A 27,167-nucleotide genomic window follows, 5' to 3' on the forward strand; every position below is an offset into this window, starting at 1 on the left:
AGACATGTCGAATTTTGAAAACGTCGATTTGCAAAAAGTCGAATCTGAAACGGCAGGTATTTTGACGAAAAGTACTGTATTGCATTGTCGAATCCAATTCGACAGGTTTTTTTTGTCGAAAATGCCCCGTTTTTCGACATTTTCATGAATTCGACCGCAGTTGCATATACCCCTATGTCTCCATAATCCCAAAAACATCGGTCTTCTTGGAAGTGGTTTGTTCCTTTGTAAGGGAAAGAGAACAAACGTTCTCAAACAACTGTTTCTCAATTTCTTTTTCCTCTGGGAAGGGATTGTGGATTCGCAGGAATATCTGAGCATTTCTGTAATCAGAAAGCAGCGACTTTCTACAAATGTTTACGAATAATTCCAGTGATTTTGTCATTTTCTTCCAGTGATTTGGACCAATAATACCATTGATTAGAACGAATAATTCCTGTGATTTTGTCATTTTCTTCCAGTGATTTGGACCAATAATACCATTGATTAGAACAAATAATTCCTGTGATATTGAGGTCTTTGTGTCGCTTAGCTTAGCCGTCCACCGACCACAGTGCACCTCTTTTTTTTCTTTGCATCATGTGCTGTTTGGGGACTATTTTTTTAAGTGCCATCCTGTCTGACACTGCAGTGCCACTCCTAGATGGGCCAGGTGTTTGTGCCGCCCACTTGGGTCGCTTAGCTTAGTCATCCAGCGACCTCAGTGCAAATTTTAGGACTAAAAATAATATTGTGAGGTGTGAGGTGTTCAGAATAGACTGGAAATGAGTGGAAATTATGGTTATTGAGGTTAATAATACTATGGGATCAAAATTACCCCCAAATTCCATGATTTAAGCTGTTTTTGAGGGGTTTATAAAAAAAAAAAAAAACGAATCCAAAACACACCCGAATCTGACAAAAAAATTTCAGGGAGGTTTTGCCAAAACGCGTGCGAATCCAAAACTCGGCCGCGGAACCGAATCCAAAACCCGAAAAATTTCCGGTGCACATCTCTACTCATGACACACTCCTTGGCCTCGCCACTCCTGGAAATGTAGGCGACACGCCTCCGTATCCGGTAACGCCGGCTGTCCCACCCTGCAAATGCCTCTGCCTGTCATCCACATGTGCAGAACAGGTCCTCGCCATTGGGGAAATGCAGTAAGATTTGCATAAGTGATCCTTACTGAATCACCCCCTCAGTCCTATCTCCACTTGCGACTGCGTGGGTAAAACTGGGAAGCAATGGGATAGGTTTACTATGCTCACATGCTCACTGAGTGGTTAGAACAGCTATCATACAGCAAACTTCCAATGGCCAGTAAAGGGCAGTCATATTAACCTAAAGAGAGTAAATATGCCAATTATTCGTGCACAATCACATGAATAGGTTATATCTGTTATAGCTTAAATGCAGCCCCTGTTGATGTCAGCAGGCACAAACCCAATATGTGGTTTTGAGTTTTAATCATATAGAATAAAGAGAAAAAGTTCTTAAGTAGAGGCTTGTTTCAAATTTATGGACACTGAAAAAGCTTTAGAATGTAATATCTCACGAGCAGCGCCCTCTGCCCTTATGTGCTTTTCCTTCCCTTACTTATACTATCATCTACTCCCTACAATGGCACCTAAACCTTGGTTTCTGTCACTCTGCTGCTTATTTAAGTGTTACGCCCACTGATGTTTGTTAACTATGTACTTGTCCTGCATTGTTTTGTACTATTTTAATTAGCAAGGTTCCTGCATTCAGATCACAAATTAATAAGGGCACTATTCATACTTGCCTACTTTTGAAAACTAGTTTCAGGGAGATTCCAAGGGGCAGCAGAATACGCCACACTTTCCGTTGAGGGTGTGTGTCATGCTCCGCCCAAAGGGCGTGTTTAGGTCCACATAAGGGCATACTTATTGCCACTTAGGGGTGTGTCCTGCAATGGCAGGTGAAAACAATAGTACTAATAGCAGCACTTACACCATGGTAGACATTAACGCTTCAGCATGACCCGCAGCTCCACGTATCACCCTCTTCTGTGAGCTGCTCCGGGACCCACCGCTCCACGTCTTCAGCAGCACCGCTGCCTGCTGTAAATACACCTCAGACAGCGCTGCAGCTGTCAACAACTATGCATACGGACAATAGGGGTAGTTACGGCCCTGCACACAGCACCATAATATATTACATTATGCACAGCCCACATCCCTCATATTGCACCAAGTATACACAGCACCATATCACATGACATTATACACAGCCTCCCCCATATTACACCCAGTACTACATTACATTACCTTTTACACAGCCCCCCTCCCCTCGTATTCCACCCAGTACCTATTACATTGAATTATGCACAGCATATACCCTCCCATTTTACACCCAATAGCACATTGAATTACACTTTACATAGACCCCCCCCATATTACACCCAGTTGCACTTTACACTACATTATACACAGCTCCCCTCCCCATATTACACCCAGTACCATATTATATTGCATTATGCACAGCATACACAGCTCCCCCATATTACACCCAATTGCACATTACATTTTACACAGCACCCCATAGTACACCCAGTAGCATATTACACAGCCCCCGCCCCATATTACACAGCCTCCCCATATTACACTGCCTCCTCCATATTACACCCAGTAGCATATTACACAGCCCCCCCCATATTACACTGCCTCCTCCATATTACACCTAGTGCACATTACACTGCATATTACACAGCCCCCTCCCCATATTACACCCAGCAGCACACTACATATTACACCTCCCCTTCCCCCATATAACCCCCCCAGTATATATAGCACCCACCTGGTTTGTTGCTCCCTCCTGTAAAGAGCAGGGAGCCCAGGGAAGCCACTTCCAGGAGCAGGAAGACGAGCTGATACACACAGCCCACTGTGAGTGTGGTGGGCGGGGCCAGCCAGAGTGAAGAAGCAGAGCCCTGGTTGCCGGGTTATGTGCTTCACTGTACGGGTGGCTTCTCTGCACACTGTTCACACGCTGCTGCTGCGCAGACACCTCCCGGGTCACAGAAAGTCTGACGCCACCGCTACTCTCAACCCAGCTGTGGCCGACCACCGCAAGTGACTGTTCCAGTGTAAGTCCCACCCCTCGCATTTCCAGACTCGCGCATGCGCAGTCCGGATTTGCAAGGAGAAACTTTAAAACCGGGAGGGCTGGCAATGTTTGCGGGGCAGCGGGAGGGTCAGTTAAAAATCGGGAGCCTCCCGCTAAATGCGGGAGGGTAGGCAAGCCTGGCACTATTGGAATGTAAGACCTTGATACATTTATATAATAGTATTAGACATGTTAGGGACCCATGTTACAAAGTCACCTGGTCGCGGTACACGGACCCACTAATTTGCAAAATGTGTGCTAAGAACTTCACTAATACTCCACGTTAATTATGAGGGTTTATCTAAATTATTCTTACTATCAGGGTTCTTAGTGCTAGGAGTGTGCATCTGCATTTCTCTTCTTACAGCATAGTATTAGAAGCCTCAGCATGATAGCACCTCTTAATATCTTTAGTAACAGGGTGTACAGTTCAGCACCCCCCCCCCCCCTTCCTTTTTCTTTCTTTCAATATTTGTGTATATATTGTACACTGGAAGGCAAGGCTCCTTTCCTCTGGTATTGTCACCCCTCCCATTTACCCTCAAGTGTTTTAATTAGCAAGGTTCCTGCATTTCAGATCACACATTGATAAGGACACTATTAGAAGGAAAGACCTTGATAAATTTATATAATGTGATAGTATTAGGGATGTTAGGGACCCATGTTACAAATTCACCTGGTCGCGGTACATGGGCCCACATATTTGCACAAATGTGTGCTAAGAACTTCACTTATACTCCATGTTAATTGTGAAGGTTTATCTAAATTATTCTTACTGTCAGTGTTCTTAGTGCTAGGAGTGTACATCTGCATTTCTCTTCCTCCAGCTTTGTTTTGTACTATTACATTGTTTTTTTGTTTTGCTCATTTGTTTATGTACTTTGTTAGGTGCTGCAGAACCCATGTGGCACCATATAAATGGGTGTGGATCATAATGACAGTAACTAAGTTGACAGTCATTAGGTCGACCACTATTGGACAGTCATTAGGTCGACCGCACCTTGCTATGCTTCGGTTAGTATTCCCAATCGTAGTCCACGTGGATTGTAAAGTATGAAAAAGCAAAAAAAAAAAAAATTGAAGATTTTTTTTTTTAAAACTCATGTCGACCTTTCCCCCATGTCGACCTTGTTCATGTCGACCAATAGTGGTCGACCTAAGTGCAGTCGACCTAAAGACCGGATCACATATAAAATAAGATTTTACTTACCGGTAAATCTATTTCTCGTAGTCCGTAGTGGATGCTGGGTACTCCGTAAGGACCGTGGGGAATAGACGGGCTCCGCAGGAGACATGGGCACTTTAAGAAAGAATTTATATTCTGGTGTGCTCTGGCTCCTCCCTCTATGTCCCTCCTCCAGACCTCAGTTAGAGAAACTGTGCCCGGAAGAGCTGACAGTACAAGGAAAGGATTTTGATAATCCAGGGCAAGATACATACCAGCCACACCAATCACACCGTATAACTTGTGATAAACTTACTCAGTTAACAGTATGAACAACAACAGAGCATCAGATCAACCCTGATGCAACTATAACATAACCCTTATTTAAGCAATAACTATATACAAGCATTGCAGAAAAAGTCCGCACTTGGGACGGGCGCCCAGCATCCACTACGGACTACGAGAAATATATTTACCGGTAAGTAAAATCTTATTTTCTCTAACGTCCTAGTGGATGCTGGGGACTCCGTAAGGACCATGGGGATTATACCAAAGCTCCCAAACGGGCGGGAGAGTGCGGATGACTCTGCAGCACCGAATGAGCAAACACAAGGTCCTCCTCAGCCAGGGTATCAAACTTGTAGAACTTTGCAAAAGTGTTTGAACCTGACCAAGTAGCCGCTCGGCACAGCTGTAATGCCGAGACCCCTCGGGCAGCCGCCCAAGAAGAGCCCACCTTCCTAATGGAATGGGCCTTAACTGATTTTGGCAGCGGCAATCCAGCCGCAGAATGAGCCTGCTGAATCGTGTTACAGATCCAGCGAGCAATAGTCTGCTTTGAAGCAGGAGCACCAAGCTTGTTGGAAGCATACAGAATAAACAAAGATTCTGTTTTCCTGACCCTAGCCGTTCTGGCTACATAAACCTTCAAAGCCCTGACCACATCAAGTAACCCGGAATCCTCCAAGTCAGTAGTAGCCACAGGCACCACGATAGGTTGGTTTATATGAAAGGATGAAACCACCTTCGGCAGAAATTGTGGACGGGTCCGCAATTCTGCTCTATCCACATGGAAAACCAGATAGGGGCTTTTATGTGACAAAGCCGCCAATTCTGACACACGCCTAGCCGAAGCCAAGGCTAGTAGCATGACCACCTTCCACGTGAGATATTTTAATTCCACCGTTTTGAGTGGTTCAAACCAGTGGGATTTCAGGAAACTCAACACCACGTTAAGATCCCAAGGTGCCACTGGAGGCACAAAAGGGGGCTGAATATGCAGCACTCCCTTTACAAACGTCTGAACTTCAGGTAGAGAAGCCAGTTCTTTTTGAAAGAAAATGGATAGGGCCGAAATCTGGACCTTAATGGAACCCAATTTTAGGCCCAAAGTCACTCTCGACTGTAGGAAGTGAAGGAAACGGCCCAGCTGGAATTCCTCCGTAGGGGCATTCCTGGCTTCACACCAAGCAACATATTTTCGCCATATACGGTGATAATGTTGAGCCGTCACGTCCTTCCTAGCCTTTATCAGCATAGGAATGACCTCATCCGGAATGCCTTTCTCTGCTAGGATCCAGCGTTCAACCGCCAAGCCGTCAAACGCAGCCGCGGTAAGTCTTGGAACAGACAGGGCCCCTGTTGTAACAAGTCCTGTCTTAGAGGCAGAGGCCACGGGTCCTCTGTGAGCATTTCTTGCAGATCTGGATACCAAGTCCTTCTTGGCCAATCCGGAACAATGAGTATTGTTCTCACTCCTCTTTTTCTTATGATTCTGAGCACCTTGGGTATGAGAGGAAGAGGAGGAAATACATAGACCGACTGGAACACCCACGGTGTCACCAGTGCGTCCACAGCTATCACCTGAGGGTCTCTTGACCAGGCGCAATACCTCTGTAGCTTTTTGTTGAGGCGGGATGCCATCATGTCCACCTGTGGCAGTTCCCACCGACTTGCAATCTGCGTGAAGACTTCTTGATGAAGTCCCCACTCTCCCGGGTGGAGGTCGTGCCTGCTGAGGAAGTCTGCTTCCCAGTTGTCCACTCCCGGGATGAACACTGCTGACAGTGCACTTACGTGATTCTCCGCCCAGCGAAGAATTCTGGTGGCTTCCACCATCGCCACCCTGCTCCTTGTGCCGCCTTGTCGGTTTACATGAGCCACAGCAGTGATGTTGTCTGACTGAATCAGAACCAGTTGGTCGCGAAGCAGGGTCTCCGCTTGACGTAGGGCGTTGTATATGGCCCTTAGTTCCAGGATGTTGATGTGAAGGCAAGTCTCCTGACTTGACCACAGACCTTGGAAATTTCTACCCTGTGTGACTGCCCCCCACCCTCGGAGGCTTGCATCCGTGGTCACCAGGACCCAGTCCTGAATGCCGAATCTGCGGCCCTCGATAAGGTGTGCACTCTGCAGCCACCACAGGAAAGACACCCTGGCCCTGGGGGATAGGGTGATTAACCGATGCATCTGAAGATGTGATCCGGACCATTTGTCCAGTAAGTCCCATTGAAAGGTCCTCGCATGGAACCTGCCGAAGGGAATGGCCTCATATGATCCCACTATCTTTCCCAGGACTCGAGTGCAGTGATGCACCGACACCTGTTTTGGTTTTAATAGGTTTATGACCAGTGTTATGAGTTCCTGAGCCTTCTCCATCGGGAGATAAATCCTTTTCTGGTCTGTGTCCAGAATCATGCCCAGGAAAGGCAGACGAGTCGTAGGAATCAACTGCGACTTTGGAATATTTAGAATCCAGCCGTGTTGCCGTAACACTTCCAGAGAACGTGCTACGCTGATCAGCAACTGCTCTCTTGACCTCGCTTTTATGAGGAGATCGTCCAAGTATAGGATAATTGTGACCCCTTGCTTCCGCAGGAGTACCATCATTTCCGCCATTACCTTGGTAAATATTCTCGGTGCCGTGGAGAGACCAAACGGCAACGTCTGAAATTGGTAATGACAATCCTGTACCACAAATCTGAGGTACGCCTGATGAGGTGGATAAATGGGGACATGAAGGTATGCATCCTTTATGTCCAGAGACACCATAAAATCCCCCCCTTCCAGGCTTGCGATGACCGCTCTCAGCGATTCCATCTTGAACTTGAACCTTTTCAGGTATATGTTCAGGGATTTTAAATTCAATATGGGTCTGACCGAACCGTCTGGTTTCGGGACTACAAACATGGTCGAATAATAACCCCTTCCTTGTTGAAGGAGGGGAACCTTGACCACCACCTGTTGAAGATACAATTTGTGAATTGCAGTTAACACTATTTCCCTCTCGTGGGGGGAAGCTGGCAGGGCCAACTTGAGGTATCGGTGAGGGGGCATCTCTTCGAATTCCAGCTTGTATCCCTGAGACACAATATCTATTGCCCAGGGATCCACCTGGGAGTGAACCCACTTGTGGCTGAAATTTCGGAGACGCGCCCCCACCGGGCCTAGCTCTGCCTGTGGAGCCCCAGCGTCATGCGGTGGATTTTGTGGAAGCCGGGGAGGACTTCTGTTCCTGGGAACTAGCTGTGTTGTGCAGCTTCTTTCCTCTGCCCCTGCCCATGGCAAGGAAGGACGCACCTCGGACTTACTTGTTTTTCTGTGATCGAAAGGACTGCATTTGGTAATACGGTGCTTTCTTAGGCTGTGAGGAAACATATTGCAAAAAATTTGACTTTCCAGCAGTAGCTGTGGAGACCAGGTCCGAGAGACCCTCCCCAAACAATTCCTCACCCTTGTAAGGTAAAACCTCCGTGTGCCTTTCTGAGTCGGCATCACCTGTCCATTGCCGAGTCCACAGGACCCTTCTGGCAGAAATCGACATAGCATTTATTCTAGAACCCAGTAGACTAATGTCTCTTTGAGTATCTCTCATATATAGGACAGCGTCTTTTATATGCCCCAGGGTCATTAATATAGTATCCTTGTCTAAGGTATTAAGTTCCTCAGACAGGGTGTCCGTCCATGCTGCTACAGCACTACACACCCAGGCCGACGCGATCGCTGGCCTCAGTAAGGTACCTGAATGTGTATAAATGGACTTCAGGGTACCCTCTTGCTTTCTATCCGCAGCATCTTTGAGGGTAGCCGTATCCTGTGATAAGCGTGTTAAAGCTTTGTCCACCCACCCTAGGGGAGGATTCCCAGCGTAACCTGTCCGTTGGCGGGAAAGGATATGCCATAAGAATCCGTTTGGAAATCTGCAGTTTTTTATCTGGAGATTCCCAAGCCTTTTCACATAACTCATTTAGCTCGTGTGAAGGGGGAAAGATCCCCACCTGCCTCTTTTCCCCATACATATGAACCCTCTTGTCAGGGACTGGGAATTCCTCTGTGATGTGCAACACATCCTTAATTGCTATAATCATATAACGGATGGATTTAGCCAATTTTGGCTGTAACTTTGCATCATCGTAATAGACACTGGAAGCAGAATCCATGTCGGTATCTGTGTCAACAATTTGGGATAGTGGGCGCTTCTGAGACCCTGACGGCCTCTGCGACATAGGATCAGGCACGGGCTGAGACCCTGACTGTCCTAAGGCTTCAGCTTTTTCCAACCTTTTATGCAAGGAATTAACATTATCATTTAAAACCTTCCACATATCCATCCAATCAGGTGTCGGCGCCGTCGGCGGAGATACCACATTCATTTGCTCCCGCTCTGTTTCCACATAGCCTTCCTCGTCAAACATGTCGACACAAACATACCGACACACCACACACACAGGGAATGCTCTTTTTGAAGACAGTTCCCCCACAAGGCCCTTTGGAGAGACAGAGAGAGAGTATGCCAGCACACACCGCAGCGCTATAAACCCAGGAATAACACAGTAACTTAATGTTAACCCAGTAGCCGCTGTTTATATTGATTTTTGCGCCTAATTATGTGCCCCCCCTCTCTTTTTACCATCTTCTACCGTGTATCAGCAGGGGAGAGCCTGGGGAGCTTCCTCTCAGCGGAGCTGTGGAGAAAAAATGGCGCTGGTGAGTGCTGAGGAAGAAGCCCCGCCCTATCAGCGGCGGGCTTCTGTCCCGCTTAAATGTACAATTCTTGGCGGGGGCTCATACATATATACAGTGCCCAACTGTATATATGCTAAACTTTTGCCAAAGAGGTCCCAATTGCTGCCCAGGGCGCCCCCCCCCTGCACCCTTACAGTGACCGGAGTATGTGAGGTGTGTGGGAGCAATGGCGCACAGCTGCAGTGCTGTGCGCTACCTCAGTGAAGACTGGAGTCTTCTGCCGCCGATTTCGAAGTCTTCTTGCTTCTCATGCTCACCCGGCTTCTGTCTACCGGCTCTGCGAGGGGGACGGCGACGCGGCTCTGGGATCGGACGACGAGGGTGAGATCCTGTGTACGATCCCTCTGGAGCTAATGGTGTCCAGTAGCCTAAGAAGCAGGACCTATCTTCAGAGAGTAGGGCTGCTTCTCTCCCCTCTGTCCCACGATGCAGGGAGTCTGTTGCCAGCAGAGCTCCCTGAAAATAAAAAACCTAACAAAATACTTTCTTACAGCAAGCTCAGGAGAGCTCACTGAACAGCACCCAGCTCGTCCGGGCACAGATTCAAACTGAGGTCTGGAGGAGGGACATAGAGGGAGGAGCCAGAGCACACCAGAATATAAATTTCTTAAAGTGCCCATGTCTCCTGCGGAGCCCGTCTATTTCCCATGGTCCTTACGGAGTCCCCAGCATCCACTAGGACGTTAGAGAAATAAAGGATAATAATAATAGTTACAGAATGCTAATATACTGTAGGTAGTCATACTGAATTGATCTGTCCCTTCTGGTACCGTATCACTATCAGGCATGTTGGTAGATGAGGTAAGAGATGACCCCACTCGTAGATGCCATTTAAGGTCCTCTTCATAACAGTTATTAACGTTAAGATTTTTATCTCATTCTTTTTCTATATATAAACTTATGTGAATAGGAGTCCCAGGGCAACTTGTTATCAATGTTTTTCTTTTGTTGGAAAGGCAAATACAACATAACGAGAAGATAATGGTGTTTTGTGTGGCTCACCTCTTGAGGAGCTATATAGCTGCTATGGGGCAGTTGGTTGTGGTGATTAATGATATCCGGGGCCTTCACATGGGTGGTATTCATGTGACCACCGGTCAGCTGACCGACAGTCACATGACCTCCTCCACCAGCCCGACGGGTCACTGTCCCGATGGTCGGCATGCCGACCAACAGGGACTATTTCCACTCGTGGGTGTCCACGACAGCCATAGATTGGGAACAGAACCCGTGGCGACCGCAGGTCGCCACCGAGCCCGCAGTGTGGCGAGGGCAGCGAGCCCGTAAGGGGCTTGCTGCACTCGCCCCTCCCCGCCGGGATCCCGGCGTCGGTAAGCTGACCGGTGGTCAGGAGACCGCCGGTCAGCCGTACTACACCCCTTCACATAACTGGAGCAGAAGAGATGGAGAAAAATAAGATTTTACTTACCGGTAAATCTATTTCTCGTAGTCCGTAGTGGATGCTGGGAACTCCGTAAGGACCATGGGAATAGCGGCTCCGCAGGAGACTGGGCACAACTAAAGAAAGCTTTAGGACTACCTGGTGTGCACTGGCTCCTCCCTCTATGACCCTCCTCCAGACCTCAGTTAGGATACTGTGCCCGGAAGAGCTGACACAATAAGGAAAGGATTTGGAATCCCAGGTAAGACTCATACCAGCCACACCAATCACACCGTATAACTCGTGATACTATACCCAGTTAACAGTATGAAATATAACTGAGCCTCTCAACAGATGGCTCAACAATAACCCTTTAGTTAACCAATAACTATATACAAGTATTGCAGACAATCCGCACTTGGGACGGGCGCCCAGCATCCACTACGGACTACGAGAAATAGATTTACCGGTGAGTAAAATCTTATTTTCTCTAACGTCCTAAGTGGATGCTGGGAACTCCGTAAGGACCATGGGGATTATACCAAGGCTCCCAAACGGGCGGGAGAGTGCGGATGACTCTGCAGCACCGAATGAGCGAACTCTAGGTCCTCCTCAGCCAGGGTATCAAACTTGTAGAATTTAGCAAATGTGTTTGACCCCGACCAAGTAGCTGCTCGGCAAAGTTGTAAAGCCGAGACCCCTCGGGCAGCCGCCCAAGAAGAGCCCACCTTCCTCGTGGAATGGGCTTTTACAGATTTAGGATGCGGCAGTCCAGCCGCAGAATGTGCAAGTTGAATCGTGCTACAGATCCAGCGAGCAATAGTCTGCTTTGAAGCAGGCGCACCCAACTTGTTGGGTGCATGCAGGATAAATAGCGAGTCAGTCTTTCTGACTCCAGCTGTCCTGGAAACATAGATTTTTAGGGCCCGGACTACGTCCAGCAACTTGGAATCCTCCAAGTCACGAGTAGCCGCAGGCACCACAATAGGCTGGTTCAAATGAAAAGCTGAAACCACCTTAGGGAGAAATTGGGGACTAGTCCTCAATTCCACCCTATCCATATGGAAAATCAGATAAGGGCTTTTACATGATAAAGCCGCCAATTCGGACACACGCCTGGCCGAAGCCAAGGCCAACAGCATGACCACTTTCCACGTGAGATATTTTAAATCCACGGTTTTAAGTGGTTCAAACCAATGTGACTTTAGGAAATTCAACACCACGTTGAGATCCCAAGGTGCCACTGGGGGCACAAAAGGGGGCTGAATATGCAGCACTCCCTTAACAAATGTCTGAACTTCAGGAGTGAAGCCAGTTCTTTCTGGAAGAAAATCGATAGAGCTGAAATCTGGACCTTAATGGAACCCAATTTTAGGCCCATAGTCACCCCTGACTGTAGGAAGTGCAGAAAACGGCCCAGCTGAAATTCCTCCGTTGGGGCCTTCCTGGCCTCACACCACGCAACATATTTTCGCCATATGCGGTGATAATGGTTTGCGGTCACTTCTTTCCTAGCTTTAATCAGCGTAGGGATGACTTCCTCCGGAATGCCCTTTTCCTTCAGGATCCGGCGTTCAACCGCCATGCCGTCAAACGCAGCTGCGGTAAGTCTTGGAACAGACAGGGCCCCTGCTGCAGCAGGTCCTGTCTGAGATGCAGAGGCCATGGGTCCTCTGAGATCATTTCTTGAAGTTCTGGGTACCAAGCTCTTCTTGGCCAATCCGGAACAATGAGTATAGTTCTTACTCCTCTTCGTCTTATTATCCTCAGTACCTTGGGTATGAGAGGCAGAGGAGGGAACACATAAACCGACTGGTACACCCACGGTGTCACTAGAGCGTCCACAGCTATTGCCTGAGGGTCTCTCGACCTGACGCAATATCTTTCTAGCTTTTTGTTGAGGCAGGGCGCCATCATGTCCACCTGTGGCCGTTCCCAGCGATTTACAATCAGCTGAAAGACTTCTGGATGAAGTCCCCACTCTCCCAGGTAGAGGTCGTGCCTGCTGAGGAAGTCTGCTTCCCAGTTGTCCACTCCCGGAATGAACACTGCTGACAGTGCTAACACGTGATTTTCCGCCCATCGGAGAATCCTTGTGGCTTCTGCCATCGCCGTCCTGCTTCTCGTGCCGCCCTGTCGGTTTACATGGGCGACCGCCGTGATGTTGTCTGACTGGATCAGTACCGGCTGGTTTTGAAGCAGGGGTCTTGCCTGACTTAGGGCATTGTAGATGGCCCTTAGTTCCAGAATATTTATGTGTAGGGAAATCTCCTGGCTTGACCATAGCCCTTGGAAGTTTCTTCCCTGTGTGACTGCCCCCCAGCCTCGAAGGCTGGCATCCGTGGTCACCAGGACCCAGTCCTGTATGCCGAATCTGCGGCCCTCTAGAAGATGAGCACTCTGCAGCCACCACAGCAGAGACAACCTGGTCCTTGGAGACAGGGTTATCAGCCGATGCATCTGAAGATGGGAACCGGACCACTTGTCCAACAGATCCCACTGAAAGATTCTTGCATGGAACCTGCCGAATGGAACTGCTTCGTAGGAAGCTACCATTTTTCCCAGGACTCGCGTGCAGTGATGCACCGAGACCTGTTTTGGTTTCAGGAGATCTCTGACTAGAGACGACAACTCCTTGGCTTTCTCCTCCGGGAGAAACACCCTTTTCTGGTCTGTGTCCAGAACCATCCCCAGAAACAGTAGACGTGTCGTAGGAACCAGCTGTGACTTTGGAATATTCAGAATCCAACCGTGCTGTTGTAGCACCTCCCGAGATAGTGCTACCCCGACCAACAACTGCTCCCTGGACCTCGCCTTTATAAGGAGATCGTCCAAGTATGGGATAATTAAAACTCCCTTTTTTCGAAGGAGTATCATCATTTCGGCCATTACCTTGGTAAATACCCTCGGTGCCGTGGACAGACCAAACGGCAACGTCTGGAATTGGTAATGACAGTCCTGTACCACAAATCTGAGGTACTCCTGGTGAGGAAGGTAAATGGGGACATGCAGGTAAGCATCCTTGATGTCCAGTGATACCATGTAATCCCCTTCCTCCAGGCTTGAAATAACCGCCCTGAGCGATTCCATCTTGAACTTGAACCTTTTTATATAGGTGTTCAAGGATTTCAAATTTAAAATGGGTCTCACCGAACCGTCCGGTTTCGGTACCACAAACATTGTGGAATAGTAACCCCTTCCTTGTTGAAGGAGGGGTACCTTGACTATCACCTGCTGCGAATAAAGCTTGTGAATTGCCTCTAGCACTGCCTCCCTGTCCGGGGGAGCTGTTGGCAAGGCAGATTTGAGGAAACGGCGAGGGGGAGACGTCTCGAATTCCAGCTTGTACCCCTGAGATACTACTTGTAGAATCCAGGGATCCACCCGTGAGCGAGCCCACTGGTCGCTGAAGTTCTTGAGACGGGCCCCCACCGTACCTGGCTCCGCCTGTGGAGCCCCAGCGTCATGCGGTGGACTTAGAGGAAGCGGGGGAGGGCTTTTGTTCCTGGGAACTGGCTGTATGATGCAGCTTTTTTCCTCTACCTCTGCCTCTGGGCAGAAAGGACGCGCCTTTAACCCGCTTGCCTTTCTGGGGCCGAAAGGACTGTACCTGATAATACGGTGCTTTCTTTGGCTGTGAGGGAACATGGGGTAAAAATGCTGACTTCCCAGCTGTCGCTGTGGAAACGAGGTCCGAGAGACCATCCCCAAACAACTCCTCACCCTTGTAATGCAAAACTTCCATGTGCCTTTTAGAATCTGCATCCCCTGTCCACTGCCGAGTCCATAAACCCCTCCTGGCAGAAATGGACATTGCACTTATTTTAGATGCCAGCCGGCAAATATCCCTCTGTGCATCTCTCATGTATAAGACTGCGTCTTTAATATGCTCTATGGTTAGCAATATAGTGTCCCTGTCTAAGGTATCAATATTTTCTGACAGGGAATCTGACCACGCAGCTACAGCACTGCACATCCATGCTGAAGCAATAGCTGGTCTCAGTATAATACCTGAGTGTGTATAAACAGACTTCAGGATAGCCTCCTGCTTCCTATCAGCAGGCTCCTTTAGGGCGGCCGTGTCCGGAGACGGTAGTGCCACCTTCTTTGACAGGCGTGTGAGCGCTTTATCTACCCTAGGGGATGTCTCTCAACGTGACCTATCCTCTGGCGGGAAAGGGTACGCCATTAGTAACTTTTTAGAAATTACTAGTTTCTTATCGGGGGAAGCCCACGCTTCTTCACACACTTCATTTAATTCATCAGAAGGGGGAAAAACCACTGGTAGTTTTTTCTCCCCAAACATAATACCCTTTTTTGTGGTACCTGGGGTAATATCAGAAATGTGCAACACATTTTTCATTGCCGTAATCATGTAACGTGTGGCTCTATTGGAATGTACACTAGTCTCATCATCGTCGACACTGGAGTCAGTATCTGTGTCGACATCTGTGTCTGCCATCTGAGGTAGCGGGCGTTTTAGAGCCCCTGATGGCCTTTGAGACGTCTGGGCAGGCACGGGCTGAGAAGCCGGCTGTCCCACATCTGATATGTCGTCAAACCTTTTATGTAAGGAGTTGACACTGTCGCGTAATTCCTTCCACATATCCATCCACTCAGGAGTCGACCCCGCAGGGGGTGACATCACATTTATCGGCACCTGCTCCGCCTCCACATAAGCCTCCTCATCAAACATGTCGACACAGCCGTACCGACACACCGCACACACACAGGGAATGCTCTGACTGAGGACAGGACCCCACAAAGCCCTTTGGGGAGACAGAGAGAGAGTATGCCAGCACACACCAGAGCGCTATATAAAACAGGGATACACACTACACAGTGATTTTACCCCTTATAGCTGCTTATATATCACAGATTGCGCCTAAATTTAGTGCCCCCCCTCTCTTTTTTACCCTATGTAGTCTGGAACTGCAGGGGAGAGCCTGGGGAGCGATCCTTCCAGCGGAGCTGTGAGGGAAAATGGCGCCAGTGTGCTGAGGGAGATAGCCCCACACCTTTTCCGGCGGGCTTCTCCCGCTTTTTTTTATACAGTTATGGCAGGGGATTTTACACATATATAGTCTTAAAGGCTATATTATGTGTTAATTTGCCAAGTAAGGTACTTATATTGCAGCCCAGGGCGCCGCCGCCGCCGCCCCCCCCCCCCAATCAGTGACCGGAGTATGTGGTGTGCCTGGGGAGCAATGGCGCACAGCTGCAGTGCTGTGCGCTACCTTAATGAAGACCGAAGTCTTCTGCCGCCGATTTCCAGGAACATCTTCTTGCTTCTGGCTCTGCTAGGGGGACGGCGGCGCGGCTCCGGGACCGGACGACCGAGGCTGGGCCTGTGTTCGATCCCTCTGGAGCTAATGGTGTCCAGTAGCCTAGAAGCCCAAGCTAGCTGCAAGCAGGTAGGTTCGCTTCTTTCCCCTAGGTCCCTCGTAGCAGTGAGTCTGTTGCCAGCAGATCTCACTGAAAATAAAAAACCTAAATATGACTTTCTTTCTAAGAGCTCAGGAGAGCCCCTAGTGTGCATCCAGCTCGGCCGGGCACAAAATTCTAACTGAGGTCTGGAGGAGGGTCATAGAGGGAGGAGCCAGTGCACACCAGGTAGTCCTAAAGCTTTCTTTAGTTGTGCCCAGTCTCCTGCGGAGCTGCTATTCCCATGGTCCTTACGGAGTTCCCAGCATCCACTTAGGACGTTAGAGAAAACCTATTTGCCTTTTCCATTTACATAGTTAATAAATATTATAACACATCTTTCTGAGCCCACCACAAGGCAACTGAGTTCCTACCATGGATGAGCTGGTAAAATGTATGTTTTTGGACTTTTGTAAACAAAGAGTAAATAAGTTGTGGAAGGAAGATGTAATTATTATTTAGTAACGTAAATTTACATTGTGCTAAAATATTCTGTCACGCTTTACAAAACCAGAACACGGGGAAAACAAGGAGAGGCGGAAAGAAGAGGAGACGGACGCAATCAAGACTGGGACACACCGAGGACTGCCCGATATCCAGTCCGACAGAGGAAGACACTACGGTAAACCCGATCAATCCTGCAAAACTTCAGGTCATTAATCTATCCACAAGATCCTTATCCCCTGACCACATGGAGGTACACGCCAAGGGACTTTCATTCTCCCCGGTTAGATCCTTTAACAGATTTGCCTGGGAAAAGGACTTGAGATTATTCGGGAGGAAGCTCCTCCTGAAAAAATTCTTTGCAAAACAAGAATCAAGACTTTCTGAGAACCCTGCAGATCAGGATTGGTCTGCGGAAGACCTCAATGCTATCCAGGAACTAGAACATCTGCATAAGGAATCCAATATGGATGAAGCATCTACTCAGAGACCGAAATGCAGACCCAAATCTTCTTTTTTCCCTCCCGACAATAACAGCCCTGAGATCAAGGTCTTCTTGAACAGAGTATCGAAAGAATTCGATGACATCTATGTACAAACTAAGAGCGGAATTCATCAATTTCCCAATAACCTCAAATTTAAGGAGAGAAAAGCCCTCCAGGAATTAGGGACATGGAGCGATGTCGTCATAAAGCCATCGGATAAAGGTGGCAATATCGTCCTTTGGCCTCAAGTAATGTATATCACCGAAGCTCACAGACAACTACATAATCCAGTATGTTACAGAAAACTTCTCAGCAATCCCACTGTCAGATTCTTGAATGCCTATAATAATTTAATACAGGAAACTGCAGCCCAATGCACAATTACTAAGCAGGAATCGCAATATCTCACAGTCCAGAACCCGAAGACACCAACATTCTATCTGTTGCCTAAGATACATAAAAATGCCCTCAATCCACCAGGGAGACCTATCATGTCTGGCAACGGTGGACTCCTGGAACAACCTAGTAGGTTCTTGGATCTTCATCTTCGGGATTTCGTTCTTTCCCTGCCCTCCTATCTACAAGACACATCTGATCTACTCCGAAAGATCCATAATATACATTTTGAAGCTAACTTCCTCCTGGTGACTCTAGATGTAGAGTCACTCTACACTAGTATTAACCATGATCAAGGCCTTACAGCTGTCAAATATTATCTGAATCAAGGGGGCGAGAAAGACTTTTCAAATTTCCTTCTAAGACTACTTGACTTTGTCCTCTCCAAGAATTACTTTGTCTTTCAGGACCAATTTTTCTTACAAGTAAGGGGCACAGCGATGGGCTCAGCTTGTGCTCCGACGTACGCAAATCTGTTTCTGGGATGGTGGGAGCACTTTTACGTTTTTAAAACCATCAATGACAAATACACTGTTCATGTGATATTATGGCTAAGATATATCGATGATATATTCATTATCTGGGACGGAGAGATGGACCTTCTGTTGGAGTTTATAACAATTCTTAATACTAATGATCTTAACATCAACCTGACATACACCATCAGCGCGGAAAAAGTCCCATTCCTGGACCTGAACATTTACAAATCCACCACAGGCTTTCTCGAAACCGAGCTATATCGGAAAGAGACTGCAACAAACAGCCTCCTTTTCCAGACTAGCTCACATTTTCCCCCCCACGGTTGAAAACATCCCCAAAGGGGAGTATCTTAGGCTGAGGCGCAATTGCTCAGAGGAACACACTTTCAAAACAAAGAGCAGAGAACTTACCAATCGCCTCCTAACCAGGGGCTATAGTAGACGCTCACTCAAACGCGCATACTCAGCTACAACAGTGGTAAAGAGAGAAAGTCTGATCTTCAAGAAGAAGAAAGAGGTCCCGGAACAGGACAATGTTATCAGATTTATAGGAACCTTCTGCCCTGAGTGGAGAATGCTCAAGAACGCGGTAACGAAACATCTCTCCATATTACAGCTGGATCCTGACTTATCCCCCTTCCTGAATTCACCCTTACAGATGAGCTGGCGAAGATCCAAAAACATTAAAGACCATCTGGTTCGGAGCCATCTTACGACAGCTACCGTCAAGAAACCCACGATCATAGGCTCTTTTCCCTGTGGTAAATGCAAGTCATGCCCTCAGATATTGAAAACCAATACTGTCATGGACAGGTATGGCCAAACGGTGAAATTACAACATTTCTTCAATTGCGATACCCAAGCAGTCATTTATTGTATAACCTGCGGATGTAACCGTAAATACGTGGGCATGACCACACGAAAACTCAAAGAAAGAGTCCTGGAACACTTGGGCAACATACGTAATGCAGCAAAAGACCTTGCCCGCATGAAACAACTCACTTCAGTTGCCAGGCATTTCCACTACCACCACAAGGGATCCATCAAGGATTTAAAAGCCTTTGGCCTAGATCGTGTCCACTTGGGCATACGAGGTGGAGACATTACCAAGGAACTCCACAAGAAAGAGAGCGAATGGATTTTCCGCCTTAACAGTCTCAAACCTCATGGCCTGAATGAAAATATCAACTATGCAGTTTTTATGTGATATTCCTTCCTGAATACCACCAGTTACAGTCCCTTCCCCCCCCCCCTTTTTTTGTTTTTGTTCCATGTTATCTGTTTACCTTGTTTTTCTTGTCTCCCCTACTTTTTCCCCTCCCTTCCCTTTCCTCCCCTAATTCTTCCCTTTTCCCCCTCCCCCTCCCCCCCATTCCCTCCACCGCTATTTACAACCTATTCCTCTTCCCTTCACCCCTCCCCACTAACTCTGCCCAGCCTCCCCTACTGTCCCACATTCCTCCTGTTCTACATTCCAGCAGACCAACACTACTACCATCAATTCCTCACACCCTCATCTAGTTCCCCACAACGTCACACTTTCCCCTGCCAATAGACACACATTTCATCCCCCAGGTGTTCCTTTATTTATGCGCACCCTGGCATCCCCCACATTCTACCAATTCTTCCCATCTCCTCAACATTATCTTTTTCTTCCCACCCACTAAATCAACAATAACTACACCCCACTCAGATCACCTTCACTGATTTTCTCTCCACCTACCTCTCACCACATCTACACTCCGCCTAATTTCATTGACAGATCACCCACAATCACACCAGTCTCAATCTAACACATCCATATTATTAACACTTCCTCCTCATTTTTTCCTATAATTTCCTATATTAATTTATTCAGTTTTCCCTATATCAACTGACAGCACTTTGATTTCATTTTATTTTATTTTATCAACCACCACATATAAAATTTAATTCCTATCCACCCCTCTCTTTTCACTTAAAGGCTGACTATTATTTTATTTTTCCGCAATCCTGTCCTCTATCTATATTTTTTGTGAGCTTTCTTTTCCTAATGTAATTCCCCCACACTTGCCATATTCCAAGATGGCGCCCGCAACCTGCCTGCTATTATAACATTTACTTGCCATCATTAAAGATGGCGCACGAGACTTCACGGCTGTTTGGGGCCGCATAACCACTCCCCCTATTGAGGTATATACAATAGCCAGCGACATTTCATCCTAAAACTCCGCCTCCTACCCGACGCCATGCTCCGTCACCACCCCGATCTGAATTTACTACACGGACCGCCAATAATAAAGCGTCCCGAGACTCCGCCCCTTAATCTGCGTCATGCCCCGTCGCCCACAGCTGACCCAATCTCCTCAGCGTCAGCTGTTATCCCCGGCCCACCGGCCACGAACTCTTCGGCTATTGGACAGCATCTACTTATCTACTGCCTCCTCAAGCACACTCCTCATCACCCCTCTAATACGGAAGTGAACAAGCCCGTCCAGGGCGAAACGCGTTTTCTACAGGGGGGACCACACACGGAGTGAACTCTCAGCTCCTGCACAGGCGCCTGACGATGCCCTGACCTGCCTTTCTACCTCCAATTCTGGTTATCGTAAGCCTATTGTTGTTCTGTGTACACAAGTGCACAGACAGCAACACCTGATGTACATTTACCTAACATGTTATGCTAAGACCGAAGTGATTAGACCTGTATAGCACACACACAGATCCCTGACACAGTGCTGGTGACTGCAAGCCCATTGCGTTTCTGTGTGCATTGAGCACAGACAGCAGTATCCGATGTGTATTTACTAACCTGCCTTTCTATTCCCAATTCTGGTGATCGCAAGCCTACTGTTGTTCTATGTACAGGAGTGCACAGACAGCAACACCTGATGTGCATCTATCTAAACATGCTATGTTAAGACTAAAGTGATTAGACTTGTATTGCACACACACAGCTCTCTGACACAGTGCTGGTGACTGCAAGCCCATTGCGTTTCTGTGTGCATGTGCATCTGAGGTGCAGTTATTATATGTGATTAGACCTGCGTTGCGCACACACAGCTCATTATCCTAGTGCTACCACTTAAAAGCTAAACTCATTCAGCACTCTTTTTTCCCCTCATTTCTTTTCTTCTTTCTTGATTTTCCCAAAACTAATATCTGCTAACCAATTGACATTGGTATGCTGAGCTTTCGCCAGCAGAGACCAATATATTGTTACAAAATTATTGCATCCATTATGATCCTCAGTACATGCTTTTGAATTCACTACATTTACCCTGGGATGAATGATCATGTGACTCTTCAGATGTATGGTCAAAATATCATGAGGATTTCATACCCCTTGGTTACCTCTCACTAATTTTCCGTGGACTCTCATCTGCGAATCACGGAGCACAATACCACAGACGTGGAATTTGATGAGCCGTGTCCAACGCAGAAAACAGATCCACCCATTTGTATTATACCAATTCATCTCGTTCCTTGTGTATATTGTTTTCATTTTCCTTTTTCCTCTTTCTCTCTTTTTTCTGTCGACTATTTTCCTAATAGGTGCACTCTCATTGGTGCACTGGCATGTAAATTCTCTACTATCATACCACGCTGCCAATGCCCGATCTCGTCCGATCTTGGAAGCTAAACAGCGTTGGGCCGGGTCAGTACCGGGAGAGGAGACTTCCTGCGAATACCCGGTGTTGTAGAGCAGGGATTATTTCCCTCCCCATGTTAGTTGCGACGCCAACAGCAGTATCACCACTAATTCTTACTTCTTTCTCTTTTTTTCAGACTTACGATCAATCACTGTAAACTCTTTGTGGTGTACGTCAGAAAGACAGGTCTTGTCCTATGCAGGAGCCTATCCATCTTTGAATTAAGTTGCCCTAGTGGGACGTACTTATCAAACAATTCATATGACCACTCCTTGGTTCCATCAATACAGATATTCTGTACTGGTCAGGGGAAATGGGGGTATGACGAACCAATGTCTACAACCACTTCATTCACATTTGTGAATAAACAGACCAGAACATTTTTTTAAAAACTGTTATCAATACACCTCTTTTGTCTATATGGATCAGCTATTTGGGTATCTATATTAATAATGTTTACATTAAAAGTTATGTTTTAAGTATTTCTTCTTACATGGTATAGGAATTTTCCTTTTTTTCTAAGAGTGCGCCCACACAAGAGCCTTCTCTTTCTCCCAGTTTTTTTTTTACGCTTTACAAAACAGTGGAAAGTTATTTTGTGAAAATAAAGATAGGCAGGAGAAAATATCAGAAAAACTGAAGAAAAACAAACAGCAAAATGGGAAATAGAAAAAGCAAAATTCCACTGTTGCCCCAATCAGATGCAATTGCCGCAGAGACAAACATTTCTGCTCTTGTGGCCTCCCAAGGTGTCGAGAATAAATGTACGAAAAGTCCATCGTTTGAGCACCCAAACCAGTAGACTGCTTAACCTGGTTCTTTTGAGTGTGACAAACTTGATAATTACTGAGAGTTTAAAACAATTGAAATGCTCCATTGAGCACCTATTGATAACCATCCCCCTTAAAGTAAATCCAAGGTGTAAAGTTTCAGCGTAACTATGTAATAGTATTTTATATTACAAAATAAATCTTAGAAATAATTGCCACTTAATGTCATACCGCATTTCCAAGGGACAATAGTGAGAGGTGCAAATGGTAAACATAGTTGATTTGGGATGGAAGATTAGGTGGGAAATATGTAACTTTTTTGCAATATATCCATAATATAAGTATCAAATTAACAGCAAATTGCATGTATGATATGTTGATAGTCATAATGTAGCTCTCCAGCTTTTATGAAACTACAAGTTCCAGCACACACTGCCACAGTTGATTATTGAATGCTTTAACAGAGGCAACAGCAGGAGAGACTAGGTTTGTCAGATATAGACAGTGATGAAATGTGGACATCTCGTTCCCCAGTGGCCCAGCGGTAACTTGCCTGCCCCTGATGGTGTTAGGGTCTCCTGCCCTGTGCTGCCACGTCGTCATGGCAACCGGGAGACGAGAGCTAGTGGAGTAACCTGAGCGCAGCTGATACTCCGGTTCGGGTCTTTTGCTGTGCAGTGGTTATAGGCTCTGTGCACGGCAGGGGATCCGGTGCTGGTTTTTGTGCTCACAGTCTGTGAGGTCTGAGTGGGGCGTGGACAGCACCTGCTTTATAAGGCCTCTTTTCAGGGTAAGCAGATGCTGCTGAATCTTTGTTGGTTAGTCAGTTCATGAAAGTTAGCCAGTACTGTGTAGCTTTGTATTTGTTTGTTGCTTACTGCAAATAGGCCTGGGGATTTGGTATTACACTCTGCCAATCCAGACCTAGCAGTAAGACTGGAGTCAGTCGTTTAGCTTGCTGGGGTTCTGTTACTACTCTGTGAACTTAGCAAGTTTGCGGCTGTATTCTAAGACTTGCCTGTCTAATCCTGTCTCACTGTGCTAGGTGTCAGGGGTCAGTTTAGTGGCAGTAAGCTAAAACCTGTGCACTGCAAGTGAGAATTAGGATTGTGGAGATTCTCCTTGTGTCTATCATTCCATCTCTGACCAAGGAGTTTACTGCCACACCCGTTGGTAACCCTTTAGGGTTTTGCTGTTGCCCTTAGCAACAGCATTTCGGGTTCTCTACGTATTAAAACACAACATCTTGCTTTTCCATCTGAGCAGTTCTAATACAAGGGAGATACCCAGTTCCTTAGCCTCTGGGCTTCTCTGTTCACTTTGTGTGTATTTTGTTACCCTATCACCTTCTGTGTACATTATGTCATATCCCCCAGTTTGTCTGTGAGTCCATCTGTTTTGCATAACAGTTCAAACACCAGTACATTCCTGCAGACACTGGTGTGCATAACATATTCAGCAGCCTAATACTCCTGTTGAAATTTTGTGGGAATATGGAGCATACCCCTCAAAATACGTTGCAACAGGTGGTCGATCAGGTGCAGGTCCTGACTCGACAATTTAATGATTTGTCCATTAAAATGCACACCTCCCAGGCTGCTGGCGGAGCACCCGCAGCAGCAGCACCTGCAGGGGTTAAGGAGCCGAAAGTAAATCTCCCGGATCGTTTTTCTGGAGATCGCTCGCAGTTCTTTTGTTTCAAGGAGAGCTGCAAGCTATACTTCCGGCTTAGGCCTCAGTCTTCTGGGTCGGAGATTCAGCGGGTGGACATAGTGATTTCCTTGCTACAAGGAGACCCACAGGTCTGGGCATATGGGTTGCAGCCTGACTGTCCGTCGCTTAAAAGTGTTGATGCTTTTTTTACGGCACTGGGCATGTTGTATGATGACCCTGACAAGACGGCCTCAGCCGAGGCTCAGATTTCGATCCTTAAGCAAGGGCGAAGGCCAGTTGAGGTTTACTGTACGGAGTTTCGGAGGTTGGCCCATGATACCCAGTGGAATGACCCAGCCCTGAGACACCAGTACCGAAGAGGTCTTTCTAACCAGATAAAGGACCAACTGGTACAATATCCCTTGCCTGATAGCTTGGATCAGCTCATGCAGTTATCCATCCGGGTGGATAGACGGCTGAGAGAGCGTAGGCTTGAAAGGGAGACTGAGATTTCCTTCCTTCCCAAGGGAACCTCAGACTCTGAGGAATTTTCTGAGGAGCCTATGCAGATTGGGGCTACCCGCCTCTCCTCGCGTGAGAAGACGCGGAGGAGACAGCAGGGGTTGTGTTTGTACTGTGGGAATAAAGGTCATGTGGTAGTATCATGCCCAGAAAAGCCGGAAAACTTCAGGGCCTGAGGGTGATGGGAAATATCCTGTCAGGCCAGAAGTCAGAATTTCCCAAGAAGACTTTTATCATTCCGGTGACCTTGAAGATCCTCGGTCAAACTGTCAAGACTGAGGCCTTTGTGGACAGTGGGGCCGACGGGGTTTTTATGGACCGCCAATTCGCCCTGAAACACTCTGTTCCCTTAGTACCCTTGGCATCGGAAATTGAGATTTGTGGGTTAAACGGGGAACCATTATCCCAAGGTAAAATTACCTCTTGCACTAGCCAGATTTCTTTGTTTATTGGAGCCACACACTCTGAAAAATTGTCCTTTTATGTGACTGTCTGTACTTTTGCCCCATTGGTGTTGGGGTTACCCTGGTTAAGGGCCCACAATCCTCAATTTGACTGGGTCTCTGGGGAGATTCTTAGTTGGGGTACTGATTGTTTCAGGAGTTGCTTGAGCCTTCCAGTCAGGCTCTCGCAGCTAAGTTTGCCAGGATTGCCAGGGTGTTATGCAGATTTTGCGGACGTGTTCTCCAAAAAAGTTGCAGAGGTACTACCTCCCCATCGCCCCTATGACTGTGCCATTAATTTGTTGCCAAATGCTAAGCTTCCCAAGAGCAGGTTGTACTCCCTGTCACGTCCTGAGACTCAGGCTATGGCAGAGTACATTCAGGAGAACTTGGCTAAGGGATTTATCAGACCTTCACAGTCTCCAGTTGGGTCGGGGTTCTTCTTCGTGGGTAAAAAGGATGGTTCGTTGCGACCCTGCATCGACTTCAGGGAATTGAACCGTATCACAATTAAAAACTCATACCCACTGCCTCTCATTTCGGTCTTGTTTGACCAGCTTCGTACTGCCACCATTTTTTCTAAGATTGACCTACGCGGTGCGTACAATCTAATCCGAATAAGAGAGGGGGATGAATGGAAGACTGCCTTTAATACCCACTCAGGGCATTATGAATATTTGGTGATGCCTTTTGGGCTCTGTAATGCCCCGGCAGTCTTCCAGGATTTCATGAATGATGTGCTCAGGGAATATTTGGATAGATTCTTAGTTGTATACTTAGATGACATCCTAATCTTCTCCCATTCCCTGGAGGAACATCGGAAGCATGTACGCTTAGTCCTCCAGAAACTCAGAGACCACCGGCTTGGGGCGAAGCTGGAGAAGTGCGAATTTGAAGTTCAGCAAATCGCATTTCTAGGATATATTATCTCCCCAGAAGGTTTCCAAATGGAGGGTTCCAAGGTACAGGCAGTCCTGGATTGGGTGCAGCCCACTAGTTTGAAGGCGCTTCAGCGTTTCCTGGGCTTTGTGAATTTTTATAGACGATTTATCGCTGGATTTTCGTCTATAGTGGCGCCCTTGGTGGCACTCACTAAGAAAGGGGCGGATGTTGCTCACTGGTCTTGTGAGGCTAAAGCGGCTTTTGCCCGTCTCAAAAGGGCATTTGTTTCGGCCAAGGTGCTGCGACACCCAGATCCAGAGCGTCCTTTTGTGGTGGAGGTGGATGCCTCTGAGATGGGTATTGGGGCAGTGCTTTCTCAGATGGGAGTGTCTGATAATCGCCTTCATCCCTGTGCTTACTTTTCCCGTAAATTTTCGCCTGCCGAGATGAATTATGACGTGGGTAACCGGGAATTGTTGGCTATTAAGGATGCACTCGAGGAGTGGAGACACTGGCTTGAGGGGGCTAAGTTTGTGGTCTCAATTCTCACTGACCATAAGAATCTGGCATATTTAGAGTCAGCGAAGCGTCTCAATGCCAGGCAGGCACGATGGGCTTTGTTTTTTGCTCGCTTTAATTTTTTGATAACATATCGCCCTGGGTCAAAAAACATCAAGGCTGATGCGCTCTCGCGGAGTTTTGCTCCAATCCAGGAGACCACCGAGGAGCCGTTGCCCATTGTTTCCCCATCATGTATTAAAGTGGGCATTACCCAGGACCTCTTATCATTAGTCCTTAGAGCACAGGAGCAGGCTCCTCCAGACCTTCCGGTAGGTCTTTTGTTTGTGCCTCCTAGGTTAAGACAGCGAGTGTTCCTGGAATTCCATGCCAAGAAGTCGGCAGGTCACCCGGGTATTGCCAGAACTCGGGAGTTGCTATCTAGGGCGGTGTGGTGGCCCTCGGTGGCTAAGGATGTGGATCAGTGGGTTCGGGCATGTGACATCTGTGCCCGAAATAAGACTCCTAGAGGGGTTCCTGTTGGCCCATTACATCCACTCTCTATCCCATCTAAGCCATGGACCCACATTTCAATGGATTTTGTGGTGGACTTGCCCAAATCCTCGGGGATGACAGCCATCTGGGTTGTCGTTGACAGGTTTTCGAAGATGGCGCACTTCGTTCCACTGGTTGGGCTGCCATCAGCCAGAAGCCTGTCTGAATTATTTATGCTGCATGTTGTGCGTCTCCACGGGTTGCCACTTGATGTGGTCTCTGACTGCGGATCCCAGTTTGTGGCCAAATTCTGGAGGGCATTTTGTTCCGATCTCCAGATTTCTGTCAGCTTGTCGTCAGGCTA

The 27,167-nt window shown here is 47.3% G+C and overlaps 1 protein-coding gene and 1 pseudogene across 6 annotated transcripts in view; one reads left to right on the plus strand and one right to left on the minus strand.

The window, feature by feature from the left end:
* The window catches only part of AOPEP (aminopeptidase O (putative)), a 1,013,974-nt gene that overhangs the window by 373,565 nt on the left and 613,242 nt on the right, over positions 1-27,167 (minus strand). The gene's annotated exons all lie outside the window — the stretch shown is intronic.
* Positions 21,476-21,594, plus strand: LOC134960633 (5S ribosomal RNA; annotated as a pseudogene).

Source organism: Pseudophryne corroboree, chromosome 1 (assembly GCF_028390025.1).
Source record: "Pseudophryne corroboree isolate aPseCor3 chromosome 1, aPseCor3.hap2, whole genome shotgun sequence".
NCBI classification, from domain to species: Eukaryota; Metazoa; Chordata; class Amphibia; order Anura; family Myobatrachidae; genus Pseudophryne; species Pseudophryne corroboree.